The 18,002-nt window shown below is 42.0% G+C and overlaps 1 protein-coding gene across 1 annotated transcript in view; it reads left to right on the top strand.

The window, feature by feature from the left end:
* The first annotated feature begins 3,160 nt into the window (after nucleotides 1–3,160).
* The window catches only part of STAG1 (STAG1 cohesin complex component), a 113,277-nt gene continuing 98,435 nt past the window's right edge, over nucleotides 3,161–18,002 (top strand). Inside the window, exon 1 of the mRNA XM_081006661.1 lies at nucleotides 3,161–3,366. The gene's annotated coding sequence lies outside the window, so the exon portion shown is untranslated. The remainder of the gene's footprint in view (nucleotides 3,367–18,002) is intronic.

Raw genomic sequence — 18,002 nt, 5'->3', positions numbered from 1 at the left:
AAAACAACATTCATTATTGTGCAAGTGGGCTTCCCCATCTTCTCACCTTGCTGCTATAGGATGAATACATTCAGTCAATGGTATCTATTTCACTGGCAGAGATACATTTCACCGACAATTTATAAGGGAAATCTCTCAGTTCAAGTATAAACCTCTTAAATGTTTTTTAAACAAACAGCAAATAAAACAATTTGTTATGGCTCTATTGTATGCACCCGTCTTCAAATGGCGAGAGACTCCAGAGTTCCCAGATCTTACCCAGGGTTCTGTTTTCTTGAAATGAAAGTCGCTGGAGATAGTAATGTCTTCAGGATATATGGATTTATTTTATACATATATACAACCTGAACATAGGATGGAAGGGCTCACAGCATTAACACTCCAATACATCTTGTTTCTCCATTAGGTTTCCAGGGATACTGCCTGCCTAAACCATGGTAAAGTCACTCTGTGTCTTCTTCTCTCAGCATCAGCCCAATCTCACACACAAAACAGCACCCCTGGCCTATTTTTCTCCTTCCTAAAATGACAATGGTATTCAGTGAGGTGAGATGGGAAAAGGCCTACCCTCTGTAGGGATGGGGGAGGGCCTAAGAAAAGCCTCTGCCCTTCTTCTCCAATTTCTTTGGAGGTTGTTGCCATCATGAAATATACTTGGAGTCGAGTGTGAATTTCATGCTGTTTATTCAGCTCATAGTAGCAATGAATGAAACTTTCCCCCAAACATCTAGCTATATATACATTATTTACACAATATGCCCCGTGTGATTGGCTAATTCCGGGCTGCTCCTGCAGGCCAATCAGGTCGCTGATCCACTTCCACCTGGAGCTGGATTGGGTGGCTCCAGAATGCAGCAGTCTGATTGGTCCGCAGGAGCTACCCAATCCAGCTCCAGGTGGAAGTGAATCAGCGACCTGATTGGCCTGCAGAAGCAGCCAATCAGGCTTCTGGAGGAAGTGAATCAGCAACCGGATTGGCCTACAGGAGCAGCCCGGAATTAGCCAATCACACGGCACCCATTGTGTAAATAATGTATATACTGTATAGCTAGATGTTTGGGGGAAAGTTTCATTCATTGCTACTATGAGCTGAATAAACAGCATGAAATTCACACTCGACTCAGAGTATATTTCACTGTGGTACTCCAGATGTTAGATTACAGCTGTTATCATTTCTGGCAAGTGGTCATGCTGGCTGTGGCTGATCAGAACTGAAGTTATAACAACATATTGAAGGTTACAGGTTAGCCTCCCTGATTTAAATAAGACTTTCAATTTGTTGTGAATAATACCTGAAGAGATTGGTCCAAGAGCAATCTGTATAAAACACTTGCGAAGAGCAGTTCCATATTCTATGTGACAAATGTGTTTGCTGTATGTATACCGGTTTCCCACAGCAAACATGTAAAGTGGGGAAGACATCTTAATGTGAAAATGCATCTTTTAACAGCTGTGCATGTGCCCGAGTTCCCGACAACCTGCACTTTAAGTTGTTAAATGTACAAAGCAGTACAAGGAAAAAAGAAAGGGGAAAAATAGTTGACAACTGAGTCATACAAGCCCTACTTATTTTTCAGTAAATAATGTCTGGGACTCTGCTGGATCCACAGCTAGCTGAGCAACACAACCAATTGCTCACAGCAGCAGTATTTTTGTGACTGCCATTAGAGCACATGGTTATGTGATCAGAGAGAGAAAATCTCTTCTAGGGTGAAAGTTGTAGATTATACAAGGCTGTGCATGCTTCAAGGTTTGGGCCCCGCATCTTTATATAGTTACTGGATTGGAGTGCACAACAGTCAATTGTGGAGCAGCAAAATATATTGGACTGCCTCTAGTTGGGGCAATGTTGGGAATGGTGGCTAATGACATTGTGTAAGGGTGTCATGGGGCTGACAGGCACAGAATGTGCAGAGTAGATACGGTAATTCTATTTATTGTTAAAAGTACACTTACAAGTTAGGGAAAGGCATGTCCACCAGTCTAATGTCTGCTGCAACAGAGGTTCTGCTGCTGACCTTTGCTTATGTATCTATCTCCTGCATCTGAGCTGCACACAAACAGGTGTAGACTCCACTTGCATGTAACCACCTGCTCCTCCCAATCCTTGCCTGGTCCTGGGAGACAGTGGAGCAGCAGATGGAGGCAAGAGGAAGAGGTGTGTGGGAGCTCTTGATTCTACACCAGCCTGACCTATTTCTCCCTCCTCACTATCCAATCCTCTGCTGTCCATGATTAGAGGAAAAACATATTCTAACAACTATTGTAAGTTACTAGGGGCGGGGGAGACTAAATAAAATATGACCCTATTTACAGGTTATATTCTAACCGGGCTGCAGTATACAACATGCCAGGAGTGCAGTTATCAGTTCTATGTATCGTTTTAAATATATCAATCTGAGGACAGAATATTGGGTTTTGATCATCACATAGCCTGAGTGATATACAGTAATCTGTTCTTAATCATTTCCCAGCCTTCGGTAGGTATATTCATGTTCCCAAAATATCTTCTTTATTTCCTTGGTAGTTATTAGCTCAGTCACCTGGGACCATTTCTGATTCCCTCCCTCAAACCATACTTTTCATGACAACGTTTGAAATTAATGCGGGAAACTGCTAAAAATAGAAGTTATTCACTTGCACTTTAAACGAATAAAGAAATGCTCCAAATATGGCTTTTGCTAGAAGAAACGATCGTAAATATTTAATTTCTCTGTACGCATCCCGCGTTTCCTGAACTGTAAATCACATTATAATAGCGATTAAAAATAAATAACCCTCCGTCTGCGTTAAACGCTTTGGGCCCGTCATCCACTTGCGCAGCCATAAAGCTGTCGGCTCCCTCTGCTGTTAAGCTCGCGAGCGGCAACACAGCTCGCAAACACTGGAGCGCTTCGGGGACGCGCCTTAACCCTACCCGGAGGCGCGCATACAAATGGCGATGAGGCCGCCCAACCAACCCCCTGCCAGGACGGAAGTGTCACGTAGACCACTTCCGTCCGGAGGTGGACTCGCTGCGCGCGCAGACAAAAGGTGTACGGTGAGTGAACGGGGCCAGAAAAGTATCGCGCACGCGCGCACATTTTCGCGCGAAAGCTGTTTTGGGCGCCTTCCCGCCGGGCGGGGCCTGCTCGAGTAGTGTGCGGACGCGGCCGGCAGGAGGCGCGCTGGGTCTGGTTGGCGACGGCGGCGGCTGCGCCATTGGCGGGTAGGAAATGCCGCCAGATGGCGGTTTAGGATTGCGGCTCTACTGAGGTGCGGCCCCCGGCACCGCCGCTTGTTCGTTCCGGCCCGGCTTGGCCCCGGCCCGCCTGGACCCTTCTCCCGTGGCACCGTAGGATTCCCGGGGGCGCTGGCCCAGCTGAGGTAACGCAGTCAGCGCGGGCGGAGGGAGGGGGGCTCCGAGGCTGAGATCCAAGATGGAGGCGCGAGGGGCGGGGGCAGCGGGCCCGCTCTCTCTCTCGCTCTCCCGCTCGCGCTCTCTCCCTCGCTCGTTCGCTCACACTCTCGGGCCGGGCCAGCGGGCGGCAGCCAGAGCGAGAGCGGGGAGGGAGGGAGGGAGCGAGCGGGCGGCTCTCGCCCGAGGAGGTGGCTCCTCCCGGGTGGCGGCCCTCTTCCCCTCCCGGCTCGGCCCTTCTTTTCCCTCCCTGCGGGGCCGGGGTGACAATGGAAGGGCGGCGGCCCCACGGGGCGGCCTCGCCTCGCCGACCCCGCCAGTGCCTTCTCCGGGCCCGGAGCCCGCCGCCGTGCGCCCGCCCCCGCGCGGGGCCTGCCCGCCTTCCCTCCCGCCCTCGAGCGCGCTTTCCCCGGCTCGTTCTCGGCCGGGCGGCGGCGCTGAGCGAGATAAGGGTCGACCGCGCTGCCCTCGCTTTCCGGGGGTGGGTGGGTTGTGTGCCACGGGCGACGCCGTGGATGAGGAGCCGGGAGAGGCAGAGGGCCCACATAGCGGGGACACGGGGGTGGCGGCCGTGAAAACCGGTGGCGGGCGAGAACGCCAAGGCGGAAATGGGGAGGCCATTTGGGGGTAGCGCTGATCCCCGAGGGGGTTGGCCGAGGCGGAATCAGAGTAGATGCCTAAAATAGCGGGACTGAGTTGGACTGAGCCGTTGCGGGAGGTATCAAGTGTTAGCTCCTGGTTGCAGCTCTGGTTCTTGAGGAGGGAAGAGCTTTAGGGGCAGATTTCTGGTCAATACTGTAGGGTGATGGGTTGACGCTGGGCACAAGTTGGAGTAAGTGGAGAGTGGCCACTTAGGATGTTTCGCTTTTTGGGAAGTGGAATAATTGGTTGGTAGGTGACCAAAGCAGTAAGCACCAGAAGTTCTGTTCTGGTGTTTAAGATCACCTTGGATCTTTGTGTTCCTGCCTCGTGACATAACTTAAGAATGTTCTACAAGTTGTATTGACTGGAACACAGGTCATCTTGTGCTAGACGGCGTAGCCAGCAGGAAGGCTAGCTGTGACTATGGGACATGCAGCAACTAGTGGATCATATAACAGCAGTAGGGAATGCTAGAAAGTGGGGAGGGGGGAGGGACATATTACCTTGCAGGGTGGTTTTCATCACTGATTTGAATAGGCAATGCCATGCTCACTTGAGAGGAAAACATGTGAGTAAGAGATAGGCCAATAAAAGTTAGCTTACATTTTTGTATAATCTTACAACCTTGTACCAAAGAATAATTTATCTCCTTTGTATTATAGTACATTTTGTTCTTGTCAAAGAGCAGAACATCAACTCATATACGCTATAAACTTATTCACCACACTTTTTTTTTTAGGTAGTGCTCTTCCTAAGGTTGAAACGTGTGTGGTTAAATAGTCAATACTTTTGAACATGTTGCAGAATCTCAATGAATATTGGGAGTTTTGATGAATAGAACTAATATAGATGAGCACTTTGCAATTAAGAAGTTGATTGGAATGTTCCCTTTTTGTTCCACTGGAGGAGGAGGAGGAGATTTTTAGATTTATTTTCCTTCACCAGAAGGTCCTAAGGTGGGTCACTACAATGTAAAATTCAAAAGTAAAACAGTTTAAAACAAATTACGACCAGACCTAGAGTGGGTCCTAAATAAATACGTCAAGTGTGATAAGCCAAATTAGTAATACAGAAAAAGCTGTTCATGTAAGAACCAGAATGGTTTCACCCAACTCTTGAACTGTTGACGTTCCTCTGAAAATGATTTGAGCAATCACCCATTGGAATAATATAATACATTTAATCTTCTGAAGATTTGCTTAAAATAAAATTCTGGGAAACTTGCTTAAATGCAATCTTGGCCATAGCTCAAGATCCCAAATTAATTAATTTTATTTACAGCTTATTTGTTTAAAACATTTTAACTTTGCTTTTTAGGACAAAAGGTTTTCCACAATGGTCTGCTCAGAGAAGATCTATTGAAAATAATGGACATATTGGGACCGTTAATTTCAAACTCTTAAATTGGATACAACCTAAAGACCTTACAAGATGTCTTACAACCAGCAATTTAAGAGCAGTACAGCGAACAATTATAGAACAGTAAAAATTGAATATATAATGAAACATCGTCTGGTCAACATAAAAACATTAAGAGAAAAGCTAAATATGGGAAGGGACCTTAAAGGTAATCCAGTCCAGCAATTGCCAAATATAGGAAATCGGCTACAGCATACCTGATAGGCTGCTATCCAGCCTCTGCTTAAACTTCTAATAGCCACTTTCTAAGCAGTCTGTTCCACTATCAGACAGCTTGTTTCATTAGGAAGTTCCTGACGATTAATTGAAATCCCATTTCATGTCATCTGCACCCATTGATTTGGATCCTGCACTCTGGGGCTGCTTCTCCCAATCTGGTGCTCTTCAGAGGTTTTGGACTTCCACCAGGGCCCCAGCCAGCATGATCAATGGTCAGGGATGATGAGGATGCAGAGTACTTGATGCCTGGCACTTTGTATTTCCTGTTGGTATTCTAATCAGTCAAACAGATAATATTTGATTGTAACATGAGCAAACTATTAGGCTTCTACTAACATCTTAGTAGTAGTCAAATCTTGAGCAGATTTGAAGTTCCTGAAATTTCTTTAGAGGCATACAATATGCTAGATTGAATGTAACCAGTGTGTGTGTTTGGGCAGCATCAGTGTTAGGGCTGTGGGTGGGTGGTTGCTGTCCCACAGGTTGCCGAGCTCAGGGGGCGCAAAATTGAGAAGATCCATAATTGAGAAGATCCATTTAGGGGTGCCAAATTTTGGGCTCACACAGGGTGCCATATTATGAAAGATTACCAAAGTCCACCCTTGGTTTGGGGCCCAGTCAGCTTCTTTGAGAGAAGGGTACAGCCGGCTAGTGATATATAAAACTTGGTTGAGTATGTTGTTCTTATACCTAAAGCAGGCATGTCCAAAGTCCATTTCAGGACTTTAACCTGAATACTTAAGTGTGTGTATGGCTTGAATTCATTTCAGTAGAGCTTCAGGGGTTTTTTTCTGCATTGTGCCAAAAGGTTGCAATCTGGATTTCATTGAAATTACCAGTTCACATTGCCATTTATGGAGCTGCATTTCTATTTTCCCTCTCCCTCAACCCTTCAGGTGTGTAGAAGTTGTACCAGTGAAAGCAGTACTAGATGATTTTGGGCCAGAGTTAGCTGAAATGCTAAATTATATTTTTGTTGTTACTTAATTTGCTTCCTGTGCAATCCAAAGAACATTAGAAGAGCCCTGTAGGCCAAAGGTCTACCTGGTGCAGCATTTGATTCTCACAGTGGGCCAAAGAGATGCCTATGGGAAGCCTGCAAGCAGGACCTGAGTGCACTGGCCCTCTCCTAGCTTCCAGTTCCCAGTAATTTGTATTCAAAGGCATACTGCCTCTAGCAGTAAAGGTAGGACAGACTCATTGTGGCTTGTAGCCACATTTGGATGTACGTTCCTGGGTGGGTAAACCATAGTTGAGCAAACTAGGAATGACTGTCAGCCTCATGCTCTTTTCTTGTCTCTTCCCATGCCTCTTGCCTGTTGGAACACCAATCATGCTTAGCTTATAATACCGTTCTCTTTTATGTCTAAAATGAGGAACTGTGATTTTAATAATCACTTTATTAACCAGAATATTAAACCATTAATATTTTGTTAGACTTTTGGGCTGCTGCTATTTGAATAAGCAGCATCATTCAGCAGGGGATTGGCAACTACAATATGGCTTGTTGGTTTCTGGTGGATATACAGTGGTACCTCGGGTTAAGAACTTAATTCGTTCTGGAGGTCTGTTCTTAACCTGAAACTGTTCTTAACCCGAGGTACCACTTTAGCTAATGGGGCCTCCCGCCGCCGCCGCGCGATTTCTGTTCTCATCCTGAAGCAAAGTTCTTAACCCGAGGTACTATTTCTGGGTTAGTGGAGTCTGTAACCTGAAGTATCTGTAACCTGAGGTACCACTGTACCTGATACTGTTACTTATTTGTCTATCAAGATGTTGCTATACCACCCTTTGCCAAAATAGTTACATGGTGTTTTCCATCAGAACAAGGTAATACAAGAAAACACAATACATGAAATACAAACAAATAAATAAATGAGTAACATAACTAGTAAATTCAAACATGTTTGAGCATTTCTTTTACACAGTCTTCTAAAGGAATCTGTTTGGTTCATTTTTTGAACTACATTGTTGAAACACATTATGGGAAAATAAAATTATATCTATCATAACAACTTACTTGATTTACAGTGGTGCCTCGCAAGACGAAATTAATTCATTCCGCGAGTTTTGTCGTCTTGCGATTTTTTTTGTCTTGCGAAGCACGGTGTCGGGAAAGTTTTGGAAAAGCTTCAAAAATCACAAAAGTCTTTAAAAACCTCAAAAAAGGCTACCACACCGCGTTCTATGAGTTGCTCCTTGAAGTCAAGTCGCAACTGTATTAACGGTGTTAAGAAAAAGGAAACAAACTTGCAAGACGTTTCCGTCTTGCGAAGCAAGCCCATAGGGAAAATCGTCTTGCGAAGCAGCTCAAAAAACGAAAAACCCTTTCGTCTAGCGAGGCATTCATCTTGCGAGGCATTCGTCTTGCGGGGCACCACTGTAATTGAAAAATCTTTTTTGTAAAAAAAATAAAAATCTAAAATTTTAACACATAAAGTATAATTCAAAAGATATTAAATGTTTCAAAAGATATTCAAAAGCAATTATAGTGAAACATAACTCAACTTCATGCACGGGAAGAGATACCTATTATATGATTTGTTTAATGATGATTAGTATTAAAAGAATTGACAAGACACTAATTAACTACGTAGCTGTTCCCACAACATTATTGTAAAGATGAGGTTACCAGCGGTCACAAACCTTGGACGCATGGGTGCATTTGGAAATTTGAGAAACTTGTGAGCCCCACCACAAAATGGCTGTCATGGTAAGTGTGCCCAGTCAAAATGGACAATATATGACACAGATGGGGTCTCAGCCCCAAATGCCAAAAAGCAAATATTTGGCCCCACTTCATATAGTAAACTACCAATTTCACTGGTGGGGTTCAACTTGCCCATGAAACTGAACACAAGGCTGCAGTCCTATGCATTCTTATATGCAAGTAAGGTCCATTTAACTTGGTGGGATTTAGGTCTGAGTAAAACTTCATAAGATTACTCTGCATTTCTCATCCACCTCTTGGGTGGCCAGATGCAAAGTACAGGTCCTGAACAGCATTAGAAATTCCCCAGGTGCCAGGTGTGTTTTGCAACAGGCGTGGGTCCAGTTGTGACCACTTGGGACATCTCTGTATGCCAGGTAGGCAACTGACATTTCCATCTGGCTGGCCCGCCCAGCTTTCTTAAGCAGGTAAGCAGAAGGGCTTATTTATTGCATTTATATTCCACCTTTTTCTCCAATGAGTACATGGTTCACTTCCTCAGTTAATCCCTACAATGACCCTGTGAGGTAGATTAGGAGGCTGTGATTGGTCCTAGGTCCTAGTGAGCTTCCTGACTGAGTTGGGATTTGAACTCTGATCTCCCAGGTCCTAGTCCGACACTAGAACCACTACACCATACTAGCTTTCTAGAATACTTCTGCTGTGGGGCAGCTATACAAATTAAGCAGGTAAATAAATACGGGAAAAGTAAAACGTCACTTAAGACAAGGATCTGAAATATTTTCCTTGAAGCTTGAATTTGTTTTATTCTGGATTGTTTTATTTGACTTTTAATGTGTTGTAAACCGCTTTGAAATTTTTTTCTTTAAAATATAAAGCAGTATAGAAATGATGACAATGATAATAGTAATAATAATTATTATTATTCATTCCAGAAAAAAACCGGTTCTTAGATATTTTGTTGTGGCAACTGTAACTGAGGTGCCATTTGGAAATTACCGGTAGCTTCTATATCTGAGTTTCTAACAGTAGTCCTGAATCTTGGACAGTGGCCTAAGTTCCATGACAAGCAACATCTGCTGAAATTCCTTCTCCTAGAAAGTATTAAAAGTGAAGGAGTCCTGTCTTACTCTCCTATCTTCATCTGTCCCCCTCTTTCCTAAGGCTGGAATCAAAAGCATGCTCACATCGGAGTAACTTAGTGGGGCTTTCTTCTGAGTAGACTTATGTATAATTGTTCCTTTTATCCTAGCCACACACAGTCCCTTCTGCACAAGCATACTTTTTCTGTGCAGTGACTAACGATGTTAAATTCTTGAGAATAATCTTTTGGAGAATATTCTCAATTAAAGAGTTATGTACATTTAAAGCTGCTGTGTTGATGACACAGAATTTACAGTTTGTGGAGAATATTCTCCAGAGACTATTCTCACCTCACGTTACTAGCAGTGACAGAGGCATACTAGTTTAACACTGATTCATTTGCTTTTTCTCATCGTCTTTTTCTGTGGGTTCCAAAGCTTGGCCAATCAGAAAGGAAATGGAGTGGGTGCAGACATTGAAGGCTGAACAAGGAGGGACTGGGCAGTCAGGAGAGTAATTGATGAGCAATTCAGCACAGAGGAGAGTAGATCACCTGCTGGGAACCATTGCATGCCTTTGGGGTGCTGTGGTGCTTTTTCACATCATGTTGGCAACTCCAGAAGTTAACTACAAATAAAATGATCGGTTGCATGTTGGCTTAGTCTGGAGATCTGCTTCCACTCAGGGATAATTGTGAAAGTACTTGATATGCGTTTTTAAAAATCTAGATATTTCTTTTGATATGCCTCCATAGGTATGAAACAAGTTTATACTATGTTGCCGTCAGACACCAGCTGTACATGCTATTATTATGCATTAACAGGTTCACTAACATAACTCCCCCTCCGAACCCAACTCAGCAGCTGATTTGCTGATGCACTTACCTTTCCCTGCTGAAACAGTGGCCAGGAAATCCAGAAATGCAGAGGTGAAGCCATCAATTGCACTGCTTGAAAATTTACTGATATGTCTTGTCTTTTTTAAAAACTTGAAAAAAGAATCTTTCTGCCTCCCTTTCTTCCAGTCGGTGCTTATTCCTGTTGCCTTTTCTTTTCAACCAGCTCTCCCCTCTTCCCATTTGGTCTTGCAGACTTCTACCTCTTCTGCATCTTTATTTTTGCTGTGTGCAGTGAACTGTGCAGTTTACTCCTAACAATTCATTCTAGTAGGTCTTTGCAAGTGCCAGTAAGGTTTTTGCCTATTGCAGGCAGAACTTAAAACCAAAGTATGCCACAAGTTAACTCCAAAGTATGGTACATTGCCATAAGTCACATGCCATACACATACAAATAATGCATATACATCCATCCCTTCTGCTGCTCAAGTGCCTTGGTGTAGTTTTGCATCTGTTCTAATGAGCCAGAGAACATGCTGCAACATTGAATGGAAAAATCAGGCAAGAGCGCAGCCTGACTGTGATGTAAATGGGTTCACAGACCCCCTACCTGCTATCCAGTTGTGCTGCAAACCCCAGCTGCTTGCACTATGTATGATGAAGCATCCCCCGCATTAAAAAAAAATCCCAGAGTGGCTTTTTATATCAGTAAAAACTGAAGACAGTACCTGTATGAGGCTTGCAGTCTTGAAGAAAAGGGAAATGGGGAAGGGGGGGAAAGCAAATTCAGGCATAGTTCTTAAATTTATAGTTGTTTGATTGCACCTTTGTCCAAGGCAGTCGTATCCAAACTTTTTTCAAAGAGGGCCAGATTTGATGAAGTTAAGGGCCATGAGGGCCAACCAAAATTGTTGACCTTTTTTTAGGGTTGAAATTGTTGACCTTTTTTATGGTGGAAAGTGTTGAGGTTTTTTTCTGGGATTGAACATGTTGAGGGGTGTGTTTTTTTAGGATTTTACCCCAGGAAATAAACTGCCAGATTAAACAGACCGGCAGGCCAGATTAGGCCCCCCAAACTGACTTTGGACATGCCTGGTCCAAGGAGTTCAGGAGGATGGCTGTGAAGTTAACCCACTTTGTTCATATAAGAATTCTAATGGGGCAGGTTAAAGAGAGAGAGAGATAGTTAATGGCCTTGGGCCACCTAGTCAGCTTTATGGCTGAGCAGGGGTTTGAACTCCAATCCCTCTGTTTTCATACTTAACTCACAATATCAGAGATCAGAGCTGCATGTACATGTACACTGAGTCCAATACTACATGTGAGTACTGGATAGTGTCCTCCATGCAATCATGATTTCACCATAGTAGTGATACTGGTGTTGATAGGATGGTTCTGCAGCTCTACACCATACTAGCTGTTGATGCTCAATATTGTGTGCTACATTTGCAGTTACAGTGCAGCTATATATTAGTCATCTTAACATGTTAAATTTCCCCTTTTCTCCAGTTAAAATTAAGCTTCATATACTGTTCCCTTAAAAACAGCCTTTAAAAACTACATGCTGTATCTCACACACAGTATGATGTTCTACCATGCTGCATTAAATGCTACAGTGAAACAAACTAAACGTTTTATCTCAGGAAAGGTGGTAATTTGACAAAAGCAGATGGCTTTGGTGGGTAAGAATCCTATGTACAGATGTACTTAACATATGTAAACTGCACTCTTTTCTAATGTGAAAAAATATATAACTAATGAAAATTGAAAATACCAAACTAATTGATTGTAGACTGCTGTTTGTTCTTTTGTGTTTACCCCAAAGCAGCAAGCTAGTATACTCAAGGTGTATGAACATTTACTTGGTAAATCGGCCTGTTTTAAAGCCTGCATTAACATTATAGGATGCAAGGCAAATTTGAGGGGAAAACACTTGCTTGGTGACTTAACTGATGATGTTTATTACCAACATGTAACTAAAGTGTCATGGCTAAGGGGGAGAGCACATATTTTGCATACAAAAGATCCAGGGTTCAAGCCTTGGCATTTCAGGTGGGATTTCTTCTCAGCCTACCAGAAGCCAAAGAGAACTGTTTTCAGCCAGTGCAGAAAATATGGAGCAGAATGAACCAATTTTCTGATCCGCTGCAAGGCAAATTCTGTGATATTTCAGTTGTTCCTAGCGCCGGTAGTGTGCTTCACAGTTCAGTATGAGCCAGTGTGGTGTAGTGGTTAAGAGCAGTGGACTCGTAATCTGGGGAACCGGGTTCGTGTCTCCGCTCCTCCACATGCAGCTGCTGGGTGACCTTGGGCCAGTCACACTTCTTTGAAGTCTCTCAGCCTCACTCACTTCACAGAGTGTTTGTTGTGGGGGAGGAAGGGAAAGGAGAATGTTAGCCGCTTTGAGACTCCTTCGGGTAGTGATAAAGTGGGATATCAAATCCAAACTCCTCTTCTTCTTCTTCTTCTTCTTCAATTGGGAGGATGCAATGTGCTAGACTACAGCCCTATAATGTAGTTGCCCTTACACAGGGAACAGACATCTGTGTGAATTATAACTAAAAGATTCTGTTTAGTAAAATTCAGAACATACTTAAAAGTATGTGGATAGAACTCTTAAGATAACTGAAATTGGCTTCTCTGATTAACCAGCTATTCTGGACTCTATACTTTGCTGTTTCTGTTGCCAGAAGGGGTTGAAGGGGTTAATGGAGGGAGGCTGACATTTTAGCTGTGATTGAATAGCTATTCAATGTTGTAGAGTCAAAAGGCCACTGCTTCACCAAAGAGGAGGACTGTTTTTCCGAAAGCCGTCCTTCTATTAGCAAAGAAAGGATCTTGCAGAATGATTAGTGGGTGCTTGGGGGACACCTTTTTCAGTTTTTAAAGTTTCTGATTGAGACAAGTCAAGAAATAATCATTAATTAGAGGGCAGTTGAGACTGTGTGTTGTGAATTTATGTGCTAACACAGGAGGTTTAGGGCATTGGACTTGAAGGAAGATTACCCTTGGCAGTTGTTTATGCCATTTCATTCCTTGGTGTTTTGCTACCTAATATTAAGATACAAATGTAAGGAAAAACTTCCAGCATCTTAAATAGTGGTCCTCATCTTAAACAGTGGTCCTCTACTTTTTCTCTAATATTTGGAAGGTATCTTAATGTTACACAGGATTTTTCTGTATTTAAAATCATGAAAGGGTCACCTTTTTTAACATTTACATAACATTCAGAAACCCTTGTAAAATGCTCTGGGTTGAAGCACTGCAAGTACAAATGTGCATTATTCTGTAAGAAGTGCAAAACCTGATGGCTGAATGCTGGATGAAAAGGCTGTTGTAATTATTTTTGTTGGCCTGAACCTCTGATTCCTCCCTGCTGTTCTTGTGGGGAGAGAAGGTCTCAAGAGCAGTAGGTGAAAAAAAAACTCATTTTGGTGTATAATTTTGTATTGCAATTCAGCATTTGTTGAACCAAATTGATATGTTAGTTTCTCCAGACTCTGGATCATATTTCAGGCAATGAGTCCTGAGGGTAACAATATCTGTTCAATGTTGCATATCCTCCCGTATTACGATCATTGCATTTTAATTTTTTCCTAAAATAAACAATCTGAGGCAGATTATTCTCTTTTACAGATAAAATGCTAGAACAGTGAAAAAGATCAAATTGCTTAGACATGGGTTTTCCAAAAGCGGTTCATGACCCTCAAAGCAGGGTGGATTGATTTCCCGTATTTTTTCGTGTATAAGACGCCCCCATGTATAAGACGCCCCTTATTTTTGGGGACTACAAATTAAGGAAACACCCCTCAGCACTACCCGTGTATAAGACGAGCCCCAATTTTAAACCTAATTTTTTGGGGGGAAAACCCCTAGTCTTCTACATGGAAAAATATGGTAAATCACAGTTATCTAAATGAGCAAGAAATGATGCAGATTTAAATCGACACTATTCCTAAACAATTCCTAAATCTGACCACTAAACCATGTTAATTTACTAAATAAAGTACTGTTTACACTTAACATATTTTTGTCTCACTGTAAAAATGTTTCCATTTTTAACCTGTAGAGGTAATGTTTTTTAAAATATTCCCCTAACCATATTGTGCCTTTTTTACAATGGGCATCCATGACAGTTTAAGGTTAACAATGCAATCTTGCTTACTAAGAAATAAGTCTCATTGAATTTACTCTCTGGCAAGTGAGTGATTGCATCTTAAGTACAGGAATATAAGAACATGTACAGTTAGTTACCTTTTCCCCGATTGTTACTACTTTCTGCTTCACTCTCTCTTGCCCTAGTTCCACCCTCTCAAACAAAAAACGAAATATCCAATGATTGATAAAGTAAGGCTTAGTAGCTATTTGAGAGACAAGAGCAATTCCATTTTTTCATGTGACAATGAAATGCCCATGTTTGGTAGGTAGAATGTAAATATTCATGTTACGGGGAATTGTTGGTTTTTTAAAATAGAAAAATTTCATTTAACTTGTGTATCTGGTAGAGATTGGTTCACTTTAACCCCTAATGGTTGGGCCAACCTGCTTATGTCCAGACATATTTTTTTATTAAGCTATTATAAGAGAAGCTTAGTGGTTAGTTTTAATCACTTTAAGTTAAATTTTAAAGATTTATTAAAAACATAAAAGCAAAATGCTGATTTATATCTATGTGCAACAAATGCAACATGAAGAACAAGGAGGGGAGAATTAGTAGTCAAGGAGAATGCCATTTTTGTTGTGCGACTTTCACATTTTAAGCCTCACTGAATAGAAGGGGCAAAAACAAGGTAAGATAGGAGCACCAGACCTTAGATGGTCACTATGTACCACATGTGTGTGTAATGATTTTCAACAACTGAATTGTGTTCAGAAAATGCTTTAGCCTGTGGTTTCTGGTGGCATGTGCAGAGAATATTGGTTAATGCGAAGTCAATCTTTCAAATCAACAGTTGACCTTGAAGCTCACTGTGTGCTATTGGACACAATCTGTCCTTACAAGTTTGTTCGGACTAAAAGACTATAACGAGCATTAAGTAGCAAAATGGTGTCATAAAGGAATTGTGTTATAGCTGGAACAACCCATTATTATTTTTCTTAATTTGTAGCATGTCAGTTTTTTCTGTGCTATGCAAATGTGAAGAATTGCTTTGGAATACCGTCAGTAGTATTTTGGGTTTGGAGGGCAAAAAATATGGCAGGCTAGATGTAATCAACCGGTAGATAGTAGTTGATGTTCTTCTTATCCCCATGAATGAAATCAGGGCTGAGAGAAATCATCCCCCCTCAAGTGTACTGTTTTACAAGGTTCTTCTTTATTAAAACTTTACAAGCTGTTTCTTTGAATTATTACGTGTTAAGTATGGAGTCAGAGATTGCCATCATCCCATGTGCTAATAATGAACTCAGTCTCTTAAGTGCCAATCCTTATGTAGTTAAAACAGCACTGTCCATGCATAAGCAGAAGGTATAAGCAGGTTTTGAGGAACCCCAAGGGTTACAGAACTCTTAAAACTCTTTAAAAAACAGTCACAAAAACAACTTGGTGAGAACTGAGCAAACTAAGTAGCCACATAATGCTATGTGAACCAGGGGGCAGGGTGAACTGAATTGAGTGGATTGAAGAGAACACTTCATGCTTTCTGAAACACCCCCCCCCTTTTTTTAAGGCTTTGACCCCAAGGTAAATGGGCTAGTGTGAGCATGATTAACACAGGGTTAATTGTAGTAACCAGTGCTTCTTTTATATAAGCCCTGCAAACAGATTCTCTACTAATTGCTTAATAAAAATTGGTCATCCAATAATTGTACAGACTGATTTCCCATTGAAGTCCTTAAACTGAAATTCTGAAGCCTTATAATCCATCAAAAAATAAGAGGTGATATTTAAATCCTGACTCGTTTCCCTTCACGCTTGGATGCTCTGGGTTATAGACCAGTTTCCTTCTGAGTAGGTCTTTCTGGTATATTGTCACTTCCTTCACTACTGAATTGCACAAAATCAAGAATATTATTTCCTTGAGATTAGATGGTGAAAATTTGTAAGAGCACTCATGCGTAAGAGTTTCCTGGTTACTTGTTAGAACCATTTTAAGAAACTTTGAAAGCATCTATACACACATGACCAGAGTAAATCTCAAAAACCTAAAATGTGAGTAGAACCCACCTTGAACAGATGCCCTGGAAGCAGCTTCCAAAATTATTGACTGTTAAATAACTTAAAGCCGTCTTGCAATCACATTACAATGTATATTATGATGACATACTTGAACATATGGTTTTGCCTTATTATCATGCTACCTCTTCCTGTTACAGCTGGATGGGATAATCAAGGAGACTTTTGCCAGTCTTTTTAGATGTTTTAAGAAAAATGTTATGACTTTGGATTTGGTGGAAAAATGTACTATCTATGTAGTATCATCCCATCCTACTACTACAGGGTGTAAAAAGGGAGTGGGTGGCACTGTGCTTTAAACCACTGAGCCTCTTGGGCTTGCTGATCAGAAGGTCGGCAGTTCAAATTTGCGCAACGGGGTGAGCTCCCATTGCTCTGTCTCAGCTTCTGCCAACCTAGTAGCTCAAAAGCATACCAGTACAAGTAGATAAATAGATACCACTGTGGTGGGAAGGTAAGTGGCATTTCAGTGCATTCTGGCACTTGTCACTGTCCTCTGTGCACCAGTGGCAGTTTAGTTATTCTGACCACATGACCTGTGGACAAACAATGGCTCCCTTGGCATGAAAAGCAAGATGAGCGCCGCACCCCATAGTCACTTTTGACTGGATTTAACTGTCCAGAGGCCCTTTACCTTTTACCTACCTACATGGTGTACGTGTAGTATTTTGATTTACATGGAATGCCTCCCATTGGGAAATATTAATCTTTAAAGGCTGGTTTATTGTACATGAACAGCATTCTGGTGCGTGTTGCTTTAAAGCATATGTTTCACTCCTTCCTTGCTCCTGCTGATGTTGCGCTTGGGGAAGAAACAAACTAGAATCTTGAGCTTGTGGTTTTTTTGCTCCCTTCTTGTGGTTTTCTTTGGGGAAACAAAACTTGAACCCAGATTCACACATAGCAATAAGACATACAGTAGTGGGGCAAGAGTGAAGTGTGGGCTTTTTAGCAATGTGCACAACCACACTGCTTGTAGACATTGAATCCTTGTTTGCTTTAATCATAGTTTAGTGTGATGTAGAAACCAGGCCAAAACACCATATATAGCAATTCTGTTTAAATATTCCTTATATAAGCAAGGAATGATAACTTTATTCTAGTAATAAGCAGCCTGGAAGTTCGTGGTATCTGAATCTTTGCTGATCCTGCTTGGAAGTCTAAGAAATGTCTTTTTTATTTTTACAAGAGTTGTTTACTATTTCTTGAAATACAATTCTTCATGTACCTACCCCAACAGATGCTTGAAAGGTGGCAGTGAGAGGATGAGCCTTTTCTGTGGTGACTTCTGATTGTTGAATTCCTTCCCCAGGGAGCCTTGCTTGGTGCCAGAAGAAGGATGTAGATTTATTTAATTTTATGCCCAGGCATTTGGACAGCTTTAATTGTTTGGCTTCTGGTCATTTGTTTTTGTTGTTGATCCTTAAGTGACTGCAGTTATTACTTTATGCAGTTGGGTGATTTTTGTGGATGAACACTTTTAGTATATAATGGTACCTTGGATTGCAACCGTTTTGGATTACAACCATGTCAAACCTGGAAGTGTGTGTCCCTTTTTTTG

The sequence above is a fragment of the Podarcis pityusensis genome (assembly GCF_964106645.2).
Source record: "Podarcis pityusensis genome assembly, chromosome: 5".
Classification (NCBI taxonomy): Eukaryota; Metazoa; Chordata; class Lepidosauria; order Squamata; family Lacertidae; genus Podarcis; species Podarcis pityusensis.
This window is presented reverse-complemented; position numbering and strand designations above follow the sequence as displayed.